The sequence below is a fragment of the Indicator indicator genome, chromosome 8 (genome assembly GCF_027791375.1).
Source record: "Indicator indicator isolate 239-I01 chromosome 8, UM_Iind_1.1, whole genome shotgun sequence".
Lineage (NCBI taxonomy): Eukaryota > Metazoa > Chordata > Aves > Piciformes > Indicatoridae > Indicator > Indicator indicator.
The window spans coordinates 7,137,782-7,161,123 of record NC_072017.1 but is presented as its reverse complement, the minus strand read 5'-3'; positions in this window follow the sequence as shown (position 1 = coordinate 7,161,123).

The following is a 23,342-nucleotide window of genomic DNA, read 5'->3' as shown; positions in this document are numbered from 1 at the left end:
TTACAGAAGAGCAGATACCAGGCCAAAGGGGGCAAGGCTTGGATAAAGCCCGTGATGTGGTCAACAGAGCTGCCCTCTGGCACTGGCGTTTGGATGAGCCTGGGTGCATTTCTCATTTGGGACCCAGTTCTGCTGCCATTGAGTTCAGGAGAGTTTGGGAAGGGGCATGTTGAGGCTTCCAGTGCATTAGTGCTAATGATATTATACATTTCGCCTGCACTACAGTCTGGTGCTTAAAAAATAAACATCTTGGCTTTGCCTCAGTGTTTATCTTCAAGGAATAGCTCAGCTTTGCCTCAACAATTATCTCTCCACAGCAGACCATTATCCAGTAATAACATATAATTCCATTAACTGCTGTTTAAAATATATCCTCTTTGTGCTGCAAAGAAAGGAGTTGTGTGTGGCAAATACCAGGGACCTCATGTATTTTTGGAATAAAAACAGAAATTAAATCATTAGGGCTAAATTTTTATCCTCTGGGTTTTTGTTTTTCTGTTTCTTGTTCTGCACCATCCAAGCTCTCTCTAACTGGCGAGGAGATTCCAGTTGGAGACATCTGGAAGGCACCCAGGGAAAGCATATTTCAGAGCAATCCTTGCCAGGGGCTACTGCAGGTGATAACAACTGATAAAGGTCCAACATATCTCCTGAATCTGCTTCCAGCTGATGACAGGGCTTTAGGATCAGGTAGGCGTTGGGCTCCTCTGTATCTTCTAAAGAAGAGGTGTGAGAAGCTCCTGGTGATAATTGTTAAACATTACCACGGTGTTGACATTTCAATTTGATTGCAGGCAAGCCAGCAAGATACATAGAGGTCTGCAGAGTGTTTAAAGGGAAAAAAAAAAAAAAAAAAGAAAAAGAAACAAAGAAAAGAATGTCAGTATCTCCAGAGCTGAAGTAGGAGCACCGTGGGAGGCAGACACCAGCATGACTACAGCACTCTGTGCAAAGGGCCCAGGGAGCAGCATCCAGGAGGTAGCAGCTCTCAGTTATGCATCAGTGTTCTGGTTCTTTGCCTTCTGCACTGGGCCAGCTCTGCAGTTAGCACTTAGCAAATATGTAGTAGGGATCTGTTCTCATGTGCACCAATTCAAGTCCAGGGGAACTGGAATTAAGGTTGCAGAAGTAAATGAGATCAGGACCTGGCTCATTGTGTTCACAACCACTTAAACTTTGGAAAAGATCTCAAGCAGTAGGACCTCTCTGAAGGAAAAGATTGCAGTGATGGAAAAGTCCTGAGGAGGAATGGATAAGCACTCTGAGGTCCTGAAGCATGTCCAGAGAAGGGCAACAAAGCTTGGTGAAGGGTCTGGAGAACAGGTCTGATGAGGAGGGGCTGAGGGAACTGGGGTTGTTCAGCCTGAAAAAGGAAGCTGAGGGGGGATCTTTTTGCTCTCTACAACTCCCTGAAAGGAGGTTGGAGCCAGGTTGGTCTTTTCTTCCTAGTAAAAAGTGATAAGAGGAGAGAAAAATGGCCTCAAGTTGCATGAGGAGAGGTTTAGGTTGGATGTTAGAAGAAACTTTTTGACTGAAAGGGTTCTCAAACGCTGGAATAGGATCTCCAGGGAGGTGGTTGAATCCCCATCCCTGAAAGTTTTTAAAAGCCATAGAAGTGTGGTGTTAAGAAACATGGTTTGGCACCAGCCTTGGTAGAGTTAGACAATGGTTGGACTCAATGACCTTAAACATCTTTTCCAACTGAAAATATTCTATGGTTCTGCAAGTAGAGCCCCAGTGTAAATGGAAACAATACATGAGGACTGCAGTCAAAATCACCCTGGCTAGATCCAGGTATCCAGAGGAGAAAAAAGGAGGGGAAAGTGTGGGTGTGAGGTGTGCTTGAGCTGTTTGAGGCACTTGCCACAGAGCCTGACATTTCCCATGCTGATGTGGTATCTCACTACTGGACCTCAGCAACCCTGGGGTCTGTGCAGCCCAGACCCACCACCATCTCACACATGCTGAGCTCTCAGTACCTGCTTTGTGCCCACAGCTCTGTGGCATCCCAGATGAAGCATCCCAGCACCAAGGTCTCCTGAAAGGCTCAGACTAGTGGACATACTCTGAATACCTGAATACACACCAGCTGTGAGTCTCAAGCCAAGCACCATAGCAAGGGTCCTGTGCCCTATAGAGGAGTCCAGTATTTTCTAAAAGAACCAGCAGTTCACTTGCATCAGCTTTGAGAACTTATACTGGTGGCACAACCCACAGAGGCAGGCAACACCCTCTGAAGCAAACAGCTGTCTCCACTCTCAGCCATCAGCAGCCACCAAACAAAATTTCTGCACTGCTGCAGTGAGAGGGCTGGGGAAATGGGGGTGGAGGCTGTTCTGTAGTCTGGGTTACAGTGGGATGAATATGTTTCAGGTGATAACTTTGACAGGCTCCCTACAGGAAATACTCTGCTGATACTCCCAATCTCTTCCAGAACAGTGAGACAGATGATGATGTTACCTGGGCTGACATTACCCTACAGGCCTGGCAAATGTAGCACTTGATCGTTAACTAAAAGAGGTGAGCTTGAGGTCCTCCTCCACAGCTCTGTTATCTCTATTAGGCAGGCAATATTAAAGCAAGTCTAAGCTTCAGTCTTGTGGTTTAGAAGCAGAGGTGGGATGGGAGGGTCTTTGTTCCTGTTCCTCTGATGTATTCTATCTGATGTGAAATGCATGGATAACCCTGTGAGGAGGGCCAGACCTTTAGTCACAAGAAATGATGGAGTAGTCACTAATCAAGAAATCAGGTCCCTAAGAAGGAGCAATGTGATGTGCTTGGCAAGCTGCACACAAGCAACCAATTTTTGATATGAGCTTCAACACAGCCAAAAATGAAGTCAGGCATCAAAGGACAAGTCTTGCAGGGCATCCTCACAGGTTAATGGAGCCCTTAGAAGAAATGAGTCTGCAGGGGGGGCAAGGCAGATAAGCCAAAAGAAGGAAACATTTGCATCAAGAAAAGGGGTAGAGGAATCCTTGTATGTAGGAAGCTGGGAACTCTGGATGCTGTGGACAAGGTCTGCAACTGCTCTTGGTTTGAAAGTGTCCTGGCCTCGCTGGTACAATCAAGAAGAATGTTAATAGATTAAGAGGTTTCAGAAAAGAGTTCACTGAATGACTGAGGACTGGAAAATGTGTCTTACAGCAAGAGTTTCCAAAAGCTGAGGCTCTTCACTAGAGCAAAGGGAAGGGCTTATGCAAGTGTCATGTAGGAGTACCGGTATTTGGAGCAAAACTTTGGAAGTGGGTTCTCACACACATCTGTCTAGACAATCTGCCCCAGAAACAAGGCATGTGGTTTCAGCAGAGATGAGAAACCAACTGCTGGAACGATTTACAAGGAGTGGAGGGTAGATCCTCCATCACTGGGCATGGTTTAATTAAACTTGGTTGGTTTACTCAAAGAAAAGTAATAGATCAAGTAGGAGCAAATACAGAGAAGCTCTTTGGTCTGTGTTATGCAGAGGGCCATGCAAGGTGATTCAGTTTGGATACTGGACAACAGAAAGTGGACATCCTGTGCTCTATTTCCCCTTCATTCTCCTTCCTTCTGCACCAAGACTGTGAGCAGTGGCAATGAAGTGAAGCATCTCCAGTGTTGCCTGTTGCCTTTCTGAACCCTGGAATAGAGAAGCCAGGAACAGCAGGAGGGTGAGAAAGAGATGGGCAAGTCTTAAGTGCAAGATCTTAGCTTGGAAATTCAGGAATTAACAACATTTTTTCCTCTGGTTGCATAACTAATTGTTGAGTAAGAGAGCAGATGTGGGCTGGTAAGATCTATAATAAATTCATTAGAAATTAAGAGTCTGATGGCCAGCTGGAAACTTCCTGCCCTGAGGAGGCCAGAGGGAGTTCTTACAGATGGAGGGTATCACTCTCTGTCCACCAATTGGCAACACTCTGTCTTTCTTTCTGTCTTACACACACAAGGGATAAAAACCAAAACATGGACCTTTTTTTTAAGTACTTCATGATATTAAGGTCATTCCCATGATTAGGAGAGTGCTGAGTTTTCTTCACTTCTGGGGTTTACAGTCCCATGTGAGATCCAAGCCCTACAAGGCAGGCAGTGGCCTGACTACCCTTCTGAGCAAGTTGTCTCAAGCCTTTGGGAATGCATCCACCGAGGATGCCGCAGTGACCTCTCTTGGCAAGCTACATGCATGTCAAATCGCAGGCATGTCTGTCTTCTCCAGCTACTCTTTGTGTGATGGCTGCCAGGAGATACAAAAGCAAAATCAGCTCAAAAGCACTGCTAGTTGCCTGCAGGTTAGCCAGAATATTACTTATTCCTTACAAATCCCCCCAAATTCTCTGCCCATTTTGACAGTGATAACACAGGGCTAGTGCAACATTCAGCCAAAAAGATTTTGTCAAAGAGCCAGTTCAGATTAAACACAAAATATTTGATCCCTGAGCACTCAGATCTTCTCTTCCTTTAAAGAACAGCACTTCATTAGAGTCATCTTCAGGGCATTAGCCTCCCTTGACAATGATCTTACAAATCCCAGAATAAAATTAAGATCCCACAATGCTTACACAAGTGATGAAAGCTCATGCCTGCATTTACTTACTTCTGTGGCCTCTCTGTTGTCCATCCTGAGCAGAAGATATATTTCAGCCATCTGAATCTACCCTCCAGATTTAATGAAGTATTCTTCTCATCATCCCCACCCTGACCTGAAGTGTCTTTAGGACACTTTGGAAGTCACTAGGAGTGCTGTAACATGCTGTTCCACCTTATCTGGCTGCCCAGGTAGATGAGGAACCTAGTCCGTGCTCCCATCTGGATAAAGCAAGGCTTTCCAATGGGAAGGGTAAGGAAGCACTGGAAAAGGTTGCCTGGGGCAATGGTGGAGTCTCCATCAATCTTTAAGAGCTAGTTAGACAGGCATCTGTCAGGAGCAATACAGGCACAGTTCATTCTGCCTTCCAACCCCATTTTTCTGAAGGCAGAGTGAAATTATACTCCTGATGAACTGTCATGAATATTTGCATGTTCCCTGCATCCTGGGAAATGAAGGAGACAGAGTTTGGGAATTGGCATCGAGGTAAGTGGATTGCAAGTCACGTTAACCATCTTAGAAGACTATTTGGCCCTTTATCTACTATTGCCCACCTAGAAAAGTCATTGGGATTGACTGACATTTGAACCTTCAAATCCCAACATGTGCAACAACTCACATTATTTTTAGCCTATTACACAGCCCTCGTGATTGATCTGCCTGGAGTGTCTTTGCTGTAAGCCCCCAGGGAGGGGAGAGGAAGGGGTTCATGGAGACAGAAATTTCCATGGGTGATAAGCTCACATCTGCTGTGAACAGCTCGTTGTGAAATCCTCTCAGAGCATACCTTTTAAATGCCAAACAAGCACAGTACCACCAACACATAAAGAAATAATTGAAAGGCTCTGGAGGAAAGCCAAGAGGACGTGGCTAATGTTTCACCTAATCTCACCCCCTCGCTCGCTCGCTCTCCCCGGCAGCCCTCCCTGCCTGACGTGGAGCTCCGAGCTCCAGCAGCAGCTGCTGCTTGACTGCCTGCACTGTCTGCCCTGCTGGCAGCGGGACAAGGAAAACAAAGCAGCTAAAAACATAAAGCAGTCAGAGATTAGGGACGGCGTGGCCAGGAGGATAGCACACTCCCCCTTCATGGTGGGGCCAGGGTTAAATTCCCTCCTGAGGGAGGTCCTGCCTGGACCTCTCCTGGACCTCCCCAAGAGTGGGCTTGGCTCAGCTATCTCTCACTTCTCCCTTCAGGAGAGGCCCAGCACAGAGGAGACCTAAAAATGGTGTTTTTTTCACATTAGGCTGCTGTTAGTGGGAGAAGCAGTGTGGGAAAAAAATTATGAGGCTGCCACTCTCCTTTGAGTAAATCTACATTGACTCCCCAGGCTCCAGTCATTTGTCACACAGGATCACAGGCTCACAGGATGTCAGGGCTTGGAAGGGACTTCAGGAGAGCACCGAGTCCAACCCCCCTGCAGGGTTGGACCTGAGCAGGACCATAGAATCTAGCACAGGTCACACAGGAATGCATCCGGATGGGTCTTGAAAGTCTCCAGAGAAGGAAACTCCACAACCCACCTGGGGAGCCTGTTCCAGCGCTCTGTGACCCTCACAGTGAAGTTCCTCCTCATGTTGAGGTGGAACCCCCTGTGCTGTAGTTTATATCCATTACCCCTTGTCCTATCACTGGGTGCAACTGAGCAGAGCCTGTCCCTTCCCTCTTGACCACTAGCCCTCAGATATTTACAAACATTTATTAAATCCCCTCTCAGTCTTCTCTTCTCCAGACTAACCATCCCCAGGGCTCTCAGCCTCTCCTCACAGGGCAGTGCTCCAGTCCCTTCATCATCTTGGTAGCTCTCCATTGGACTCTCTCCAGCAGATCCCTGTCCCTCTTGAACTGGGGAGCCCAAAACTGGATGCAATATTCCAAATGTTCTTTACACACAGTCATTTGCCTCCTTTTGCACACCCCCAAACACCTTTCCTGTGGCACAGAAGATCTTATTTTTCAATAATCTGTGTTACAAGTGATTATCCAGAGGCTCTGCCCAGCAGACCTGCTCCGAAACTATTGCTTTCCCTCAGCTACTTCCCATTGTGTCCTTCCTTTATAAAATCAGCACCACGAACAAACACTACCCAGGATACAAACAAATGCAGAATGTCTGCTATAATTTTATTGCTATCACTGGGGGTTAGATGATTCCCAGAGGTCCCTTCCAACCCCCACTGTGCTGGAATTCTGGGATTCTGTGCTGGCAGGTCAAATTGAAAATGAGCTGCCAAGCCTGACACGACAGGAGAAGTGTTCTTTATGAAGGAATTTGGATTTATTGGAGATGGAGAGTGTTAATTATTGATTTGCCTCAGTTCAAGTGACATTTTTGGGATTGGTCTTTTAGCTGCCTTAATATAAAAAGTGTGGATAATGGGGCAGTAAAGCCACAAAGCTTTTCAGTCTGTTTAGAAAACACCTCTTTTTGCTAGCATCAACCCAAAGGACAAAAGTATTCCAAAAAGAAACAAGGCAATTTTTTTTTTTTACTAGGTGCTGACCAAAACTGGGGAGTTTAAGCCATATAATCACCAGCGAGATGGTCTCACAGAATCACCACATGGTGGTGGTTGAAAAGAACCTCCAGACATCATCTAGTCCAACCTCCCTGCCAGAACAGGGTCACCTAGAGCAGGTTGCACAGGACAGCATCCAGGGAGGTTTTCAATGACTCCAGAGATGGAGACTCCACCACTACTCTGGACAGCCTGTTCCAGTGCTCTATCACCCTTAGAGTAAAGAAGTTCCTCTTAGTGTTTAGGTGCAACTTCCTGTGTTCAAATTACCTCTTGTCCTGTCACTGTGCACCCCTGAAAAACGACTGGCCACATCCTCCTGACACTCACCCTTTAAATATTTATCAGCATTGGTAAGACAAGGAACAGTGGGTTCAAACTTGAACAGAGAACATTTCACCTCAACATGAGGAGAAACTTCTTTACAGTGAGGGTGACAGAGCACTGGAACAGGCTGTCCAGAGAGGTTGTGGAGACTGTCAAAACCTCCCTGGATGGATTCCTGTGTGGACTACCCTAGGTGATCCTGCTCTGGCAAGGGAGCTTGGACTTCATGCTCCCTTCCAACCTATGATATTCTGTGGTACTGTGATACTGTGGTAAGATCCTTCCTCAGACTTCTTCAGGACAAAAAAAAAAAAAAACAACAAATCCCTCAGCCTTTCTTCAGAAGAGAGATGTTCTTGTCCCCTAATTATCTTTGTAGTCATGTCTTGGAAGCTGTCTCACTCCATAAGCAGCAGCACATCAGCAAAGCAATTGGCAAAGAGCAGAGAAACAGAAGCACAGGCTGGTGGGGGACTGAAAGCAAACATGATGATTTTTGAGATTGTATGGACTGACAGGGAAGAAAAGAACTTAAAATGCATACACAATTTGGCCAAAGCCAGATATAGAATGAAAATTAACTGAATTCAGAAGGCTTGGGTTTGTTTGTTTATTTGTTTACTTGATTTCTGTTTGATCCACCTGGTTTTCATTTTGGTTAGTTGCATTTTGAGGCCAAAGTGATGAAACACAAGAAAGGAAGTTCTTGTGGGTTTTGTTTTGGGTTTTGTTTTTTTTTTTTTTGGGGGGGGGGGGGTAAGGCGGAGGGGGGAAGGGAGGGAGGGGACGTCCAGAAGCAGAGTAATGGGAAACAAATAATAGGCAGGAAGGACTGGAAAGTGCCTGGAAGCTTTCCTTCCCAAGCTCTGCTGAGTTCCACAGACTGACAGTATATCCTGACATGGACTCTTTCTTGGGGTTGTGCAGCTGCATGCAGACCCAGAGAGGCCCAGGAAGATGTCATGATAAACTCTTGGATTGCCTTTGGAGGCACAGTGATTCATCCCTTTCCAATAAGCTTTTTTTCCACTCCTTCCAAGGTCTCCAGTCTTTGTGCTTCATCAGCTATAGCACCTACCTTGTGTTCAACCAGCCAGGGCTGGAGACATGTTTCTGTGCTCCCTTCCCTGCTTGAGCACCTACACAATGTCAGGAACTTCCTGGCCTTAACAGAGGTCAGAGATTGCATTAGCATTGTAGAAGCTTGAGCCAATCTCCCCAAAACTGTAGAACTACAATTTTTATATATTTTTTTTAAATTCCTCTTCCCCTTAATAACTTGTGAGCATGAGAGAAAGTTCATGGCATTGCTCTGGAAGGTGCCTTCCTTACGCTGTCTCTCTGCACAGCCACGTGTAGCAAAAATATGCATATGTGGGTCTTATCCATCAGTCCACCTAGTGATGATATGTAAAGGTTGTTTTACAGGCCACTCCACACAGACATTGGAACACACTCAAATTGTTCTCAGACAACTGCTTTGCATAAGCAAGAAGAAATCAGGATGAGCTCTGAGCCAATGCTCAATCAGGTTCACTCAGTGCACTGGTCATCAGCATCAGAGTAAGAGGTGAAAAACCTTCAGGGGCTCACAGCTGTCCCACCTGCAGGCAGATACAGCACAGGCAGGACCTAGAACAAACTGGGTTGGAAGTAACCTCTAGAAGTCATCTAGTCCAATCCCCCCTGCAGTAAGCAGGGACATCCCCAAAAGGCAATGCTTAGAGAGTGGCTTATACTGGTTTTTTCCCATTTAATTTGCATGAAAATTACTTCCCTCAGCCCAAGTGCAGCTTCAACTTTGTTTCATTGACCACAGAATCATAAAATCATGAAATCATGGAATCATTTGGATTAGGAAACACCTTTAAGATCCAACCATTATCTAACTCTATCAAGCCTGGTGCTAAACCATGTCCCTCAGCACCACTCCCCTTCTGCCTGTGATGTACCACTCAGTACACCAGTGCTTTCTGACCGACAGCACAAACCTCCTTCTGTGAGCAGAAAGCTCCTGCTTTCACTTTGTAGAAGGAGGACTGATTTGGCTGAGGTCCTAAACCTCAGACAGGGCTTAACCTATAAAGCAATAACTAAAAGTTTACCATCTCTCTCTTTTTTTCCCCCTGTCATTTAATATTCATTAAGTAGCTACTGATCACAACTTCATCTTTCTAAAGTCCCTTTACCCTCACATCTTTGAGGAGATGTTAGGCATTTTGCACTATCTCTGGGCTTAACCCTATAAATGTCAAAAGGTTTTTAAGGACCCTCCATCCCTTCTTGTTCCCCAGCAAGCTGCAGAGGACATGTGGGTATGTGTCCACCACAGGAAGGATGTGCATGGGGTGAGTGGATGCACCTCACTGGAGTGGAGGCAGGGGCTAAAGACATGTCACTGGGGCTCAGCAGATTCCTGGGCACACTAGGAAGTCCTCTTGCCCACCAGCTACACAAATACAGCAGTGATGTGCTTGTGGGACACACTGAAACTTCCTATCCAGCTGCCATTTGCAAGAAAGCCTCTGTTTGATACCACTCTCACATGAACTCAACAATAGCACAGGATAAATCTTGCTTTCTTTTAAACTCAAATAAATCTGAGATGACACAGTTGCTTGCAGGAGGGAAGCTTACACTGCTACAGCTTCCCATTCCCAGAGGAAAATTGTTTTGTTGTCTTTAAGTAGAGAGCAGACAATCCCAGATGTGATTAATCAGTAGCTGATGTGGAAGGCCATGAGAGGAAGCTCTGAGGAGAGGCTGAAAAGTGAAAAATCATTGAGGGAGAGGAACTCACATATATTTTATTTCATTCCACTAATAGTTTGAAAACCAAATGTAACTAAATGCAACCTCCAATGGCTTCCTTTAGAAAGTCCCTTTATATCATATACAGAAAAATCATACAATTTTGAAAAGTAATATAATTTTGAAAAGTCAGAGTTATTTTAAGAATTTTTAAATACTTCTTAAGACTGTTCACTGAACTCAGCACAACCTTCCAAATATTTTTTGGCAAATCAGGGTTGCATTTTAGTCTTACTGCAGAAAAAATTAATAATATGATAAAAAGTTTTCATTTTTTTTTTCTATTTGGCTCAAAGAAAAGCAGAAGTGTTTTATTTCTATGAATATCCTCAGGTTTTATGGTCCTCTATTGTTTTTACATGGAAAGACTGCAAGATTTAATTTCATTCCCTTTTAGTAGACTTTCTGTGTCCTAATTTACTTTTCACTTTACAAACCCAAACCCCAACCATCTACAGAATTAGAGAATCATTTGGTTGAAAAAGTCCAACCCTTCACCCATCACTAAGTCACAACTAAACCATGAGTGGCTTCTCAAAGATGTGACAATGACATTACTGGTGATTTTTGATCAGTGCAACTGAATATGTTTTGCCTTTCAACCAGTCATTTGTTTTTTAGGCTGCTTGTTCAATGCAAATACCCAGCAAGGGACACAATTGTTTCTCAAGGATTCCACTCCCTCTTCCAGCTGCTATGTGTAGAAAAACACCAAGAATATAAGTTCTGAGAGCACCCAATAAGGCATGGGGGTAGGGGGGAAAGACTTGTGAACCTTCTTGTGATTTTTGTGTTGTGAGTTTTATTTGTAAAGCTCAGAATCTGGCCATCTGAAGAGTTTACTGTGCTCTCAAGGGGAAAAAAAAATAAAATGTACTATAGAGCAGTAAGTTTCCAACTTTCTAAACAAAATTCTGTTACCTGAAGGGGACCTACAAGAAGGATGGAGAGAGACTGATTACAAAAGCCTGGTGTGATAGCACAAGGGGGAATGGTTTGAAATTAGAGAAGAGTAGATTTAGATTGGATGTTAGGAACAAGTTCTGTACTCTGAGGGTAGTGGAACACTGGAACAGGTTGCCCAAGGAGGTGGTCAAGGCCCCATCCCTGGAGATACTCAAGGTGAGGCTCGACAAAGCTTTGAGCAACCTGATCTAGTTGGGGATGTCCCTGCTGACCGCAGAGGGGTTGGACTAGATGACCTTTGGAGGTCCCTTCCAACCCAGACCATTCTATGATTCTATATTTCTTCCTATTCCATGGATTTAGTGGTCTGTCAGAGTGTAAGGATACACCTTTTTATTTCCACCAAGAAAAAAAGTATTTTTTGTCCAATTTTTTTAGCTTTTAGGATTTGTTTCAACTCTCTTTTGTTCCAAGTATGTATTTAAAATGTTCTGCATGGAATATAAACTAACAGCTAGTAAAAAGACAAATTTCTCAAGGACCTGACCTGTGCACAGGTATATATGGGTCAGGATGTCACAGAATCCTAGAATGGTTTGGGTTGGAAGGCACCTTAGAGATTATCTAATGCCAATCCCCCTGCTTTAGGTAGGGACACCTACTATTTGACCAGCTTGCTCAGGGCCCTGTCCAACCTACCTTTCAGCATTTCCACACTTGGAGTCTCCACAATTTCTCTGGATAGTCTGTTCCAGTGCTCTACCACCCTCAAGGCAAAGAAGTTCCTCCTCATGTTTAGATGAAACTTCCTATGTTCAAGTTTGTGCCCATTGCCTCTTGTTCTATTGCTGGGCACCACTGAAGAAAGACTGGCCCCATCCTCCTGACACCCACCCTTTAAGTGTTGATAAGCATTGAGAAGATCCCCTCTCAGCCTGCCCTTTTCCAGGCTAAAGAGCCCCAGGTCTCCCAGTCTCTACTTGTAAGAGAGATACTCCAGTCTCTTCAGCATCTTTGTGGCCTCCATTGGACCCTTTCCAGTAGTTCCCTGCCCCTCTTGAACCAGGGATCCCAGAACAGAATACAGTACTCCAGGTGAAGATGTGAAGAGATACTTGAAATTTTGCAGAGTGCTGCCAGACTAAAAGGCCCCAAGGTCCTCAGCCTTTCTTCATAAGAGAGATGTTCTAGTCCCCTAAGCATCATTTCTTGGAAGCTGGACTCTGGATAATAAGGCTTTTAGAAAATCACAGTGAATAGGTGAAATAATGGAAATGGGGATATGGAATAAGTAATTCTACCCTGTCAATCAAATTCCATTTCAAAGCCAGGTTAAATAGGCATTTACTTATACCAAATCATGGTAGATGGCTGCAGCAGGCATTCTGATAACCCCCAAAGTCCTTTCTATCTATAGAAACACACAATGAAGTCTATTTAACATGGCCTTCATTTCAAATTGAGCAGACAAATTTAATAGACCACAGTCTTTTGTCTAAGGACAAAGGCAGGGAGCTGTGTAAAGCTCAGTAACATGAAATACTCAGGAGTCTGCTTCTGGCTGGTACTTAAGGCTCTGCTTTACAGTCATGGAGTTTGGGGGAAATGCTGGACATAAAAATCAAGAGAGCAGGAGATGCTTTTCCCATATAGTCTATTACTTCCTGCAATTCATGAGAACTCTTCCCTTGTGCATAAAGGTCACCTTTTATTTATGCATCATTTCTGTTTGGTTTGCTGAAAAAGAATGCCCTGAAAACATTTTTTTTTTAAACATTAAAGGAAATTTTAAAAGTAGGGGTAAAACAGTGTGTCTCATGGCAGGGCTTCCATAAATAATGACTACTAAAGGGAGTTGTCTGTTCAAACTACTCCATACAGAAATATCCTCATGGCACTACAGCTCATAGATTAAAAAAAAAAAAAAAAAGACATTTACTGACTTCTGTTACCACACAGTGACTTTAAAAGCACAGGCCAACACTGCTCACTTCTGTTATGAATGGCCATAAAAGTACACAGTCACATAATCACAGAATGGTGGGGGTTGAAAGTAACCTCTGGAGATCACCTAGTTCAAGACTTCTGCTAAAGCAGGATCACCTAGAGCAGGCTGCACAGGAACACATCCAGGTGGGTTTTGAAAGGCTCCAGAGAAGGAGACCCCACAACCTCTCTGGGCAGTCTGTTCCAGTGCTCTGGCGTCCTCAAAAATAAAGAAGTTTCTCCTTAAGTTCAGGTGAAACCTCCTGGGTTCTGGTTTGTGCCTGTTGCCCTTTTTCTTATCATTGGGCACTACTGAAAAGAGTTTTGAGCTCATCAACAGTGAGATTCTGCCACTGGAGCTGCAAAGCCCTGACCCCAGCTGTCTTCTCCTGCACAACTCTCCCATGAGCGTAGCAGCTCTCTCCTTCACTTGTGGTGTGCACAAAACTAAAACATCCTTCAGGACATCCTCTCCAGCTTGCAGCCCCTGCCCAGAAAAGCTGGAATGCTCAGAAATACTTTGCATAGAAGTGAACACCTTGGTGCCCATCAGGAATTGGAGCAGTGCTGAAATCACAGTCACAGAATCAAAGAATCACAGCATGGCAGGGGTTGGAAGGGACAGCAAGGCCAACCCCCCCCTGCTAGAGCAGGTTCACCTAGAGTAAATCACACAGGAGGATGCCCAGGCAGGTTCTGAGTGCATCCAGAAATGGAGACTCTACAGCCTCTCTGGGCAGCCTGTCCAGTGCTCTGCCATCCTCATCGTGAAGAATTTTTTTCCTTATTGTTTACATGGAACCTTCTGTGTTCCAGTTTGTGTCCGTTGCCCCTTGTCCTGTCACTGGACACCACTGAGACCACTGGCTCCATCCTCCAGACACTCACCCTTTAGATACTGATGAGCATTAATGAGACTCCTCTCAGTCTCCTCTTCTCCAGGGATCTGGCAGAACAGGGAGGGCCATGTAGGAGAGCAGATGCTGTGGTCAGTCAGGATTGTGCAGGACACAGCTCCTGGGGATGGAAGGAGGGAGAAAACATGAGTGGGTAGTGGGTGAGCAGCTCTCCAACACCTGCAAAAACAGGGGATACACAATGTGGATGTGCAAAGGTGGAAGTGCCCAAATAAGGCAAGTTAGGAAAAAGCCTAAACCAGGGAGACCCTCAAAATCAAGATCAATATCAAGCCTCTAGGATCTGCACAGTGCTGTAAACACAAGATTTCTGCAGCTGCAAGAATAGGGAAAGGACTGAGGGGGCATTAGGTGGGGAAGGATTCAGCTCTTCCTACAGCCAAAGGTGCCGGTTCCAGGCAGCTGGAAGGGATCTGTGCAGCAGAAGGACACAGGGGTGTGGCAGCAATGCCAGCAGGGAAGGACAATGCAGAGCTGCAACTCCCTTCCGCCCCTGCCCTCTCTGCCACACATCCGGATTCCAGGCACAAAAGGGCAAAGTAATTATTTTTTTTCCCCACTTGAAAAGCTTTTTGGGACTCAGGGAGTTTGTCCATGAGAGTGTCAAAGCCTTGATGCCACACATACCAGCTGCTAGCACTGGATTCAATTTGTCATCATCTCTGGGTGGTAACTACAGTAGTGCTGCACCTAGACTTTGTGGTAAAAATCTTGAGCCTGTTTCCTTTCTCCCTGCCTATTATTTCTATAACAAGGCTGATGGAGTTTGTCACTCACAGGTAAAGGAGCTGTTGCTCTGCAGTCAGAGGAATCTATTTCAGAGAGTCACAGAATTACAGAACCCTGGAATTCTGTCTGCTGGAAAAGACCATTAAGATCCATCAAGTCCAACCATTGCCTAACTACATTTCTAGGGTAATGCTACATAGAATCATAGAATGCACTGGGTTGGAAGGGACCCTCAAGGGTCATCTTGTCAACCCCCTCACAGTGAGAAGGGACATCTTTAACTAGATCAGGTTGCTCAGAGCCCCATCAAGTTTGACCTTGAATGTCTCCAGGGATGGGGTCTCAACAACATCTCCAGGCAACCTGCTCCAGTATTTCACTGCCCTCATTGTGAAGAATTTCCTTCTAATGTCCATCACAGACTGTTACATATGTCCTAGATGCATTTTTTCCTCCTCTTGCTTTTCCTACATGCTATTTGAACACCTCCAGGGACAGTGATTCCATCACCTCCCTGGGCAATCTTCTCCAATGCCTGACCGAGGAGGTGAAGGGAGCACCTTGCAGAGATGCTAAGGAGCCCATTCATCCCTTGCTGTGAGAGAAGGCAGCTTTTCACCCTGTTTTCCAACACAGTACAAGTGGAAGCTAGAAAAAGAAAATGTCACATTTTGTGGTAACCAGTACTTTAAACAGTTACAAGCAATAGAGAGTTGTAAGGTAACCAGAACAGACATGGAAGGAAAGCTGAAGAAGAAAAGAATAAGAAAAGAATAAGAATAGAGAAGAAGAAGAAGAGTATGAATAAGAAAGAATAAGAATAAGAATAAGAATAAGAATAAGAATAAGAATAAGAATAAGAATAAGAATAAGAATAAGAAAATAATAAGAAGAAAGAATTGGAAAGAATAAGAATAATCCTTTCAAAAATGTCTCCCAAGAGCTGGGACTAGATAGCAATCCCAGTTTCCACCTAAATAATAAAATGTGTGATGCAGAGTTAGGAAGCCTCTCTGTTATGTCAGAAGGAAGCATTTTTTTAAATCTATTCTTTCTCATTCCCAGTTCACAGAAGGGAATTAGGAAACAGAGCCAATAACTAAGCACCAAACGAATTCTCCCAGCTCTGCAAGTGTGCTGCCAGTTACATCTGGGTGAAGGCCACCAGCACGCTGGGAGGACCTTGCAGGGTGCAAGCTAGTGGAGATATCCCATGGGAATTAAATGCAATAAATGAGGGGTTGTTATTAAACAAGACTTAGAATTTATTATTATTAAACAAGACTTCAATCAGAGAGGTCTGTGCTGAGATGACAGCGCTGGAGGCAGCTTCGTGCCTTCTGAAAATGCTTCAGTTTGACCACACCATTTTCACAGGATGCTTGAAGACCAGCAAACCCCAGTGAGATATGGAGAAAATGAGTCTCCCCAGCTCAAAATCAGGACAGTCTCTGTCTTTGTCTGTTTGTGGTTTTATGTTTATAGACCTACATCAGACAAAACACTAAGTTCCCTAATTCTGATTTTAGGTTCCTAGTTTATGCCTAGTTCCTGAAAATTAAAGATCTAAATGTTCTGTTCATTTTGACTCACGGTACTCAAAACTGCTGGAGAAAATAATAATAATAATAATAATTCAGCTTTATTTTGTTTTCCCCAGTGAAAAACTATAATAATTGGACAACAATTCTATAATTTGTTTTGGTTTTTTTTGTTGTTTGGTTGTTTTTTTCCCTAAACCCTAGCTGCCTCTGATGGAAGATTTTGTTCCTTCATTCTCACTCAAAACCAACACACTCCATGTTCTGTCACCATGACCAAAAGCAAAGCTGAGCACTGCAGCTCCAACCCTCGGGTCCTGCATTACCCATAGCCATAAGAGAAGCTTCTAGAGGAGAGGTCTCTTTGCCTGCTCCCCTCATGCACCTCATTTTGCATTTCCTATCATCACACACAGCCAATTCCCAAATGGTCAAAGGGCTCACACAAAGGAAACTGAGCACTACAAGAAGTTTCCTGTCTGACATAGCTCTGCACCTTGTGAAACTGCATTGCACAGAGACAGAGAGTCTGTGACAAAGAGTCACAGCACAGAGGACAATGTTAGATATCATCTTCCAAGCTTCCCAGTGGGAAACTGTGTCTATAACTTTAATATTATTTCATGTATTGGCATCATCCACTGCTGATTCTGACCTTTCAGAAAATCTCCTGGGGCATGAAGTACATCTGTAAATTATTTTTAAATAGGAGGTGTGCCTGGGTTGGTCCTAGCTGAGGGGTTTCTCAGCAGTTGTCTATTGTGCACAGGGAGATGTTAGGTTATGCTTGGACTAGATGACCTTAAGGTCTTTTCCAACTAGGTGAGTCTATGTTCTATCATTCTATGATTCCATGATTCAAGGAGAAGCTCCTGGGAGAGGGCAGCAAGCAGGCAGGTACCCCAAAGTGCAGTTCACCTTGGAGAACTGAAAAGAAAATGGGGGCTTCTCCAGAGGGAGATGGACTTTCACACCCTTAGATCCAGGTGTAGCTACTGGGGAGCAAAGATATAAACAATGCACCCAGTGGAAAACATCTTCTGAGATGCCCTGATCATCCCTGGCCACATGTGTCCAGTATCCTTGGAGTTGCTGAGATCATCAAGGTCCATCACACTGCTGGGCATGCCTTGAAACAGAGTAGAAATGAGCTAAAGAGCAGATCCCCCAGGATCAGTCCAGTCCTGTAGTCCATCCTTGTACTCTGTCAAGTTGACTCTACCTCTGCCAACACTCAACATCTGCATCTTTAGCTCCACTTAACTCTCCTACTGAAATTCCCCTTCTAAATAAAAGTCTGTGTTCCCTGGTACACATATGAATGCCTCTCTTCACAGGCACAGACAAGTTCTGCTGCCACACTCACGTCGCAGCATACTGCCTCCCTCTTCAGCTCAGGACCCATTCAGAAAGGACTTCTTGTTTGCCTTGCTCCGCAAGTTTCCTTCTTACCTTTCCTCACAGGCTTTACTATTTCTCTTCCTGCTCTCTGCTGTCTCAGCTGGGACCCTATCTATCCTAGCCACCTCTGACTGCAAGATAAGAGAAAAATATCTGCAAACACAAGAAAAAAAACATTGTCTCTGCTTGCCACAGGGATATTCAGTGTTTCAATCAGCAAGTTCAAACTTATTCTTGTTTTTAATTCCTAGAATTGTAGAATCACAGAATGCACTGGGTTGGAAGGAACCCTTGAAGCTCATCTGTCCCTGCTTACTGCAGGGACATCTTTAACTAGATCAGGTTTCTCAGAGCCCCATCAAGCCTGACCTTGAATGTCTCCAGGGATGGAGCCTCCATCACCTCCCTAGGGAATCTGTTTCAGTGTTCCACCACCCTAACAGTAAAGAGCTTCTTCCTAATGTCCAATCTAAATCTACCCTACTCTAGTTTAAAACCATTGCCCCTTGTCCTGCTGCTACAAGCTCTTCTAAACAGTCCCTCCACAGCTTTCTTGTGGCTCTCCCCTAAGCCTTCTCTTCTCCAGAAGAGAACCCAACTCTCTCAGCCTGTCTTTTTAGGAGAGGTACTCCAGCCTTCTGATCATCTTTGTGGCCCTTCTCTGGACCCTCTCCATCAGGTCCATGTCCTTCTTGTGTTAAGGGCCCAGAGCTGGACGCAGTAATTCAGGTGACATCTCACCAGAGCAGAGTGACCACAGAGAGAGACTGCAGCTTGATATTCTGCATAGCCCTCATATTTAGAATCCACTTAGCAATCATTGGACAGGAAAATAGGGAACCTGTTTCAACAAAAAAAGCTATTAGCTTTACAGCTCTGGCATAAATGGGTGACATTTGGGGAGTACATGACCTGCTGTAGTTATTAAAATTAATTTCCTTTTTGTTCTTTTCTCTCTTGGTTTCTTTCTCCACATTTATTTCCTTCTATATCTTCCTTTTAATTCCCCTTCTCGTCTTTTTGTTTGTTTGTTTGTTTGGGGTTTTTTTGTTCTTTTTTTTTTTTAGATTATTTTTTTTTTGGAAGCTTAAAAAAATCATCAGGGACTCGCAAGTATTTTCCTTTGTGAAGGTCACACAGTGGTAGGCAGCAGGCTGCTCCTTTAAAAAGAGAAAACTTGTGTTCATCTGACACCAGCAGCAGAAAGTAGGAGATAAGAACATGGACACCCTCCCAGGCTGGCTGCACGTGCTCATCTTCTGCAGACATCTGCACCATTCCATGTAGGGGTTTGTGATAAACTGCAGTGCCCCTATGAAGCCCTAATCCATAGTTTCTTTTTATGTTACCCATCTTTCTAGGCAGTCTTTTCTTGTCCCAGAGCAGTTCAGTGATACCACCTGCATCCTCTAAGGCTGGCATTTCAGCTGCCTGGGCTCTGTTTTCCATGTCAAGTTTCCAGCTCAGACTGTGCTCTTGACAACCTTCAAGACTTCCATAAAATTCCACCAAAAGCTGGTCAGTGATTTAAGCTCCCACTCACAGAAATCACATTCTTAAATCTGTCTGGTGTGATGCTATGCCTGTAAACTCTCCAGCCATCCCAAGGCAGTAAGAATAAAATTTTTACAAGAATAAGGCATACTGGGTAGATAAAGAATCTCTTCATCAGTCCCATTCAAAAGTAATGGGGTGAATATTAATAGCAGAGGCTTCAGGGACATTTTGTGGCTGAGAGCTGGTGAAAGAGTAACTCCTCTCTCTTTCTGACCTAATAAATATTTAATTCGAAAGGGAACTGCTCCTGCGGGAGAGAGTTAATAGCTTGGCACATTGAATATTCACCTGAGTTCCTTGTAGTTCCTTCCCTGGCCAAGGCAAAGCCTGTGTATTTCACAGTCTCACAGTATATCAGAGGTTGGAAGGGACCTCAAGAGATCATTGAGTCCAACCCCCCTGCCAGAGCAGGTTCACTTAGGGTAGTCTGCACAGGAATGCATCCAGGTGGGTTTTGAAACTCTCCAGAGAAGGAGACTCCACAACTTCCCTGGGCAGCCTGTTCCAGTGCTCTGTCACCCTCACTGTAAAGAAGTTTCTCCTCATGTTGAGGTGAAATCTTCTGTGTTCTAGTTTGAACACATCGTTCCTTGGCTTATCACTGTGAACCACCAAAAAGAGCCTGGCCCCCTCCACTTGATACCCACCCCTCAGGTATTTATTATTTGAGTGTGGCTAAGTCAGAAGTTCAGTGTGGACCTCTTCTGAACCAAAAGAGGACTCTGAACACCAACACAGCCTTTTAGCAAGAGCAAAATGAGCAAAGCAAAAATTCCCCAGTCCGTTCTGTATTCCATTAGGTTTTGGTGGTTAGGAGATGAGGGGAATTGCAGAAAGAGGATATAAATATAAAGTTGTATAAAACAATTGTTTTACAAACTCATAATTTTACTGTTACAGCTACAATCATGTTAATTAAAAATACTGGCAATTCCTGTAGCTCTTGGCTATGTCTGCAGTCGGGCAGCTGCACCCTATCCTATAGAGCAATGCTGAATTTCATCTGGGGAGGTCCAAAAAAATTGATAAGTGAAAACATAAAATGGGCAGAAAAAGCTATAAAAGAAACCACTGAGCAAAGCAGAGCCATAAGGAATCAATCATGATTATTCTTTCCATAGCCGGGATCAAAATAATAAGCAACAATGAAGTACTGGAGCCATTAAATAAATCAGCAAAATTTGTGAGGTCCTATTTTAGTGATACATTTGATTTCCTTGTAACTATTCTATACTAATGTCAAAAATGAGAACAACAGCAAAAAAAAAAAAAACAACCCCAAAACCCATAGTAATTATGAATACAGAGCTGAAGACTCAGCCCTCCAGCTTGCAGGGAATAAAATAAAAACTGGGATAGGGTGATCTCAGCACTGCTCAGTGTGCAATGTTAGTGGTCAGGTACCTGTTTGCAAATGCCTATACAGGCAAAATTGCAGCCCTTGCCTTCCCAAATCCACCTAGAGCTCCACATCATAGCAGTAACAACTGCGTATAGGGTCTGGAAGAGCACAAGCACTTGGGCTCCACCACCCACTACAGGCTCTTTCTGTGCATTTGAGTTATTCTGCTTTTAAAGAGCTTTAGCCAACCAGTACAGACCAGTAGAATAGCTTCCAGCTATTTGAAGCTATTCTATGTCATGCCCAGTCTGGAATGGAAAATAATCAACAGTGAATCTCAGCTTGATTGGGGGTTTGGGTTAAAATTTTCTCCTCAAAATGCTGCTAGGGAAAACCTTGGTAGAAATCTGGAGTGTTTCATGAGCGATCTGGAGGTAGAGAGAAAAAAAATAGAGCAAGTGTGCTTTAAACACAGGGCAGGCTGAATCCCCATCCCTGGAGGTGTTTAAAAGCTTTAGAGATGTGGTGCTGAGGGACATGGTTTAGCACCAGCCTTGGAAGAGTTAGGTAATGGTCGGACTCGATGGTTTTAAAGGTCTTTTCCAACCCAAACGATTCTGCCATTCATTGATTTTGAAAAATAATTTCAAAATCTCCCTGTAGCATGAGACTTAAATCCTTCAGCAGGGGACTTGTGGCCTACAGAGAAGGGATAAAAGCCCTCCTCATGAACAGTATCCAGCGGGAATCCACATGAACAAACTGACTTTGCAGGCAGTTTCTCCAGGGAGCTGGTGTTCACATCTCCCAGCACATTTTTCTTGAGCTGAGGCTTTCTCACAGACATATGCTCCACTGCAACTGGCTTTGAAGTCCTGTGCACACCTGCATAGATTACAAAGAAGGGAAGGCAGGTCCCTCCACACCCAAACTGTAAATTAACAATGCAACATGTCAAGTTAAGATATGCCCTCCAGCACCCTGTTTTAAAGCCAGACCAATGGCTGACAATCTCCTGATACACTTAACCCTTTCCCTAGAATTCACACCCAATTGCCAGTCTCCCCAAAGAAGAAACAAACTTACAGGAGTGACTGCCTGATTATTATTTTTTTAAGCAATATGTCAGCTCAAATCTGGGACATCTGCTTTAATCCAGGACAGGAATTTAATCATACCCTGTTTTGGGGTTTTTTTTTTTCTGTACAAAACAGAAGAAATTCACCACTGTACCAATTTGATTTTTACAGGGTCCCTTGTACACTGATAGTTTTGACCTGGAAATGTCACAGGCTGAAGAGAGACAGCCTTTGCCTTTCTGTTTCACCTCTATCTCCTTGAACAACCCTCTGCTATGGATAGGTCCTGAAAATTACTGTTTTTTCTCCAAAACCCTTCAGGAGGTTCCAGTCTTCCAGCAGAGAAGAATGTCACCAGTAACTAAAGCTTCAAAAAGGACTTTTAACTGAACCCAGAACAAGTACACTCACTCAAACTTCAAGAATCCTTAGTCTTATTGTAATCCCTTCCCTTACCTCCTCCACTTTGTCATGGTGGACCTCCACTCACACTCTTCATCTCCCATCACTTCAAACCTGACAGTAAGTGACAACCATCTGTAATGCCAGCCTTCTCCTGACCTCCTCTTGACCCTGTCTCATCTCGTGGCACTTATAGCTATAGGGAACAAGAATGTGAGAATAAAGGTCCCTGCTGACCTCTTTATCATCATCTCTGCAGAGGAAAGCTCAGTGCTCGCTATGACTCCACTCCAGCACTACCTTTATTCCACATGTGCAGCACAACCCCAGGGCTGTGCTCAAGCTAAAGCTTGTAAATTTCCCCATGGGGTAGGCACAAGCAGACATTGGGGCATAGGGTTGAGGTAGTGATGGACAAGTGATGCACCTCGCTTCCTTTGGCCAGCAGCAGAAGGACAAGCACATGACCACTTACAGAAGGGCACAAGGTAGGGTTGGTTTGGTGCACCCACCTTCAGGGGAGCACTTGCTCTTCCAAGGAGGTCATGCAGCCTGCTCTGGAGTTCCCTAGTAGTATCCCAACACCCTGTGCCCCAAAAGTGAGAGGCTGAAGACATTCAGGTGGGGTCACCATTTTATAGTATGGACCTGGAGGTCCAAGCCAGTGTTGTCCCAGAGGTGGTAACACTGAAGAGTAGAGCTGAGCCAGTGAGGGACCAGACTGCAGATCGTCCCTTGGTTGAGGCACCTGAAGACAGTGCCCAGGTAGTGGTTCTGACAGTCAGACCTGACATAGTCATGACCAGTGATAACCAAGAGCATCCAAGCGTTCAGCTGTACTATGGGAAAAGTGTCCTTGTCTGCCTGCTGTAAATGAGTCGACTGCCAGGTGCTAGAAGGCTTCTCCTTTGGGGTAAGTTCAGATAAAAGCTAGGAGTTGCAGCCTAAATGTGACTACATATGCTTTTCAGATCTTAACTGAACTTTTCACTTTGGGATAGTCCTTGATTCTTTGTTTTGGAAATAATATTTTTTAATTAAAAAAAAAATTAAAACATTAACAGAAAATAATGGGGTTTACTTCATCTCTCTTTCTGTTTTTCACACATCTCCTTCCCTGCTGCAAGAGGAAGAGACCCAGCCATGTTTTCCAGAAAGTAGGAATGATCTATAAAAGTCTTAAAAGTGGATTCTTAGAAGTTTCTTCTCTCAGCTGAAAATAAATGTACCCCTGATAAACATTAAGTGATTTACCCTAAA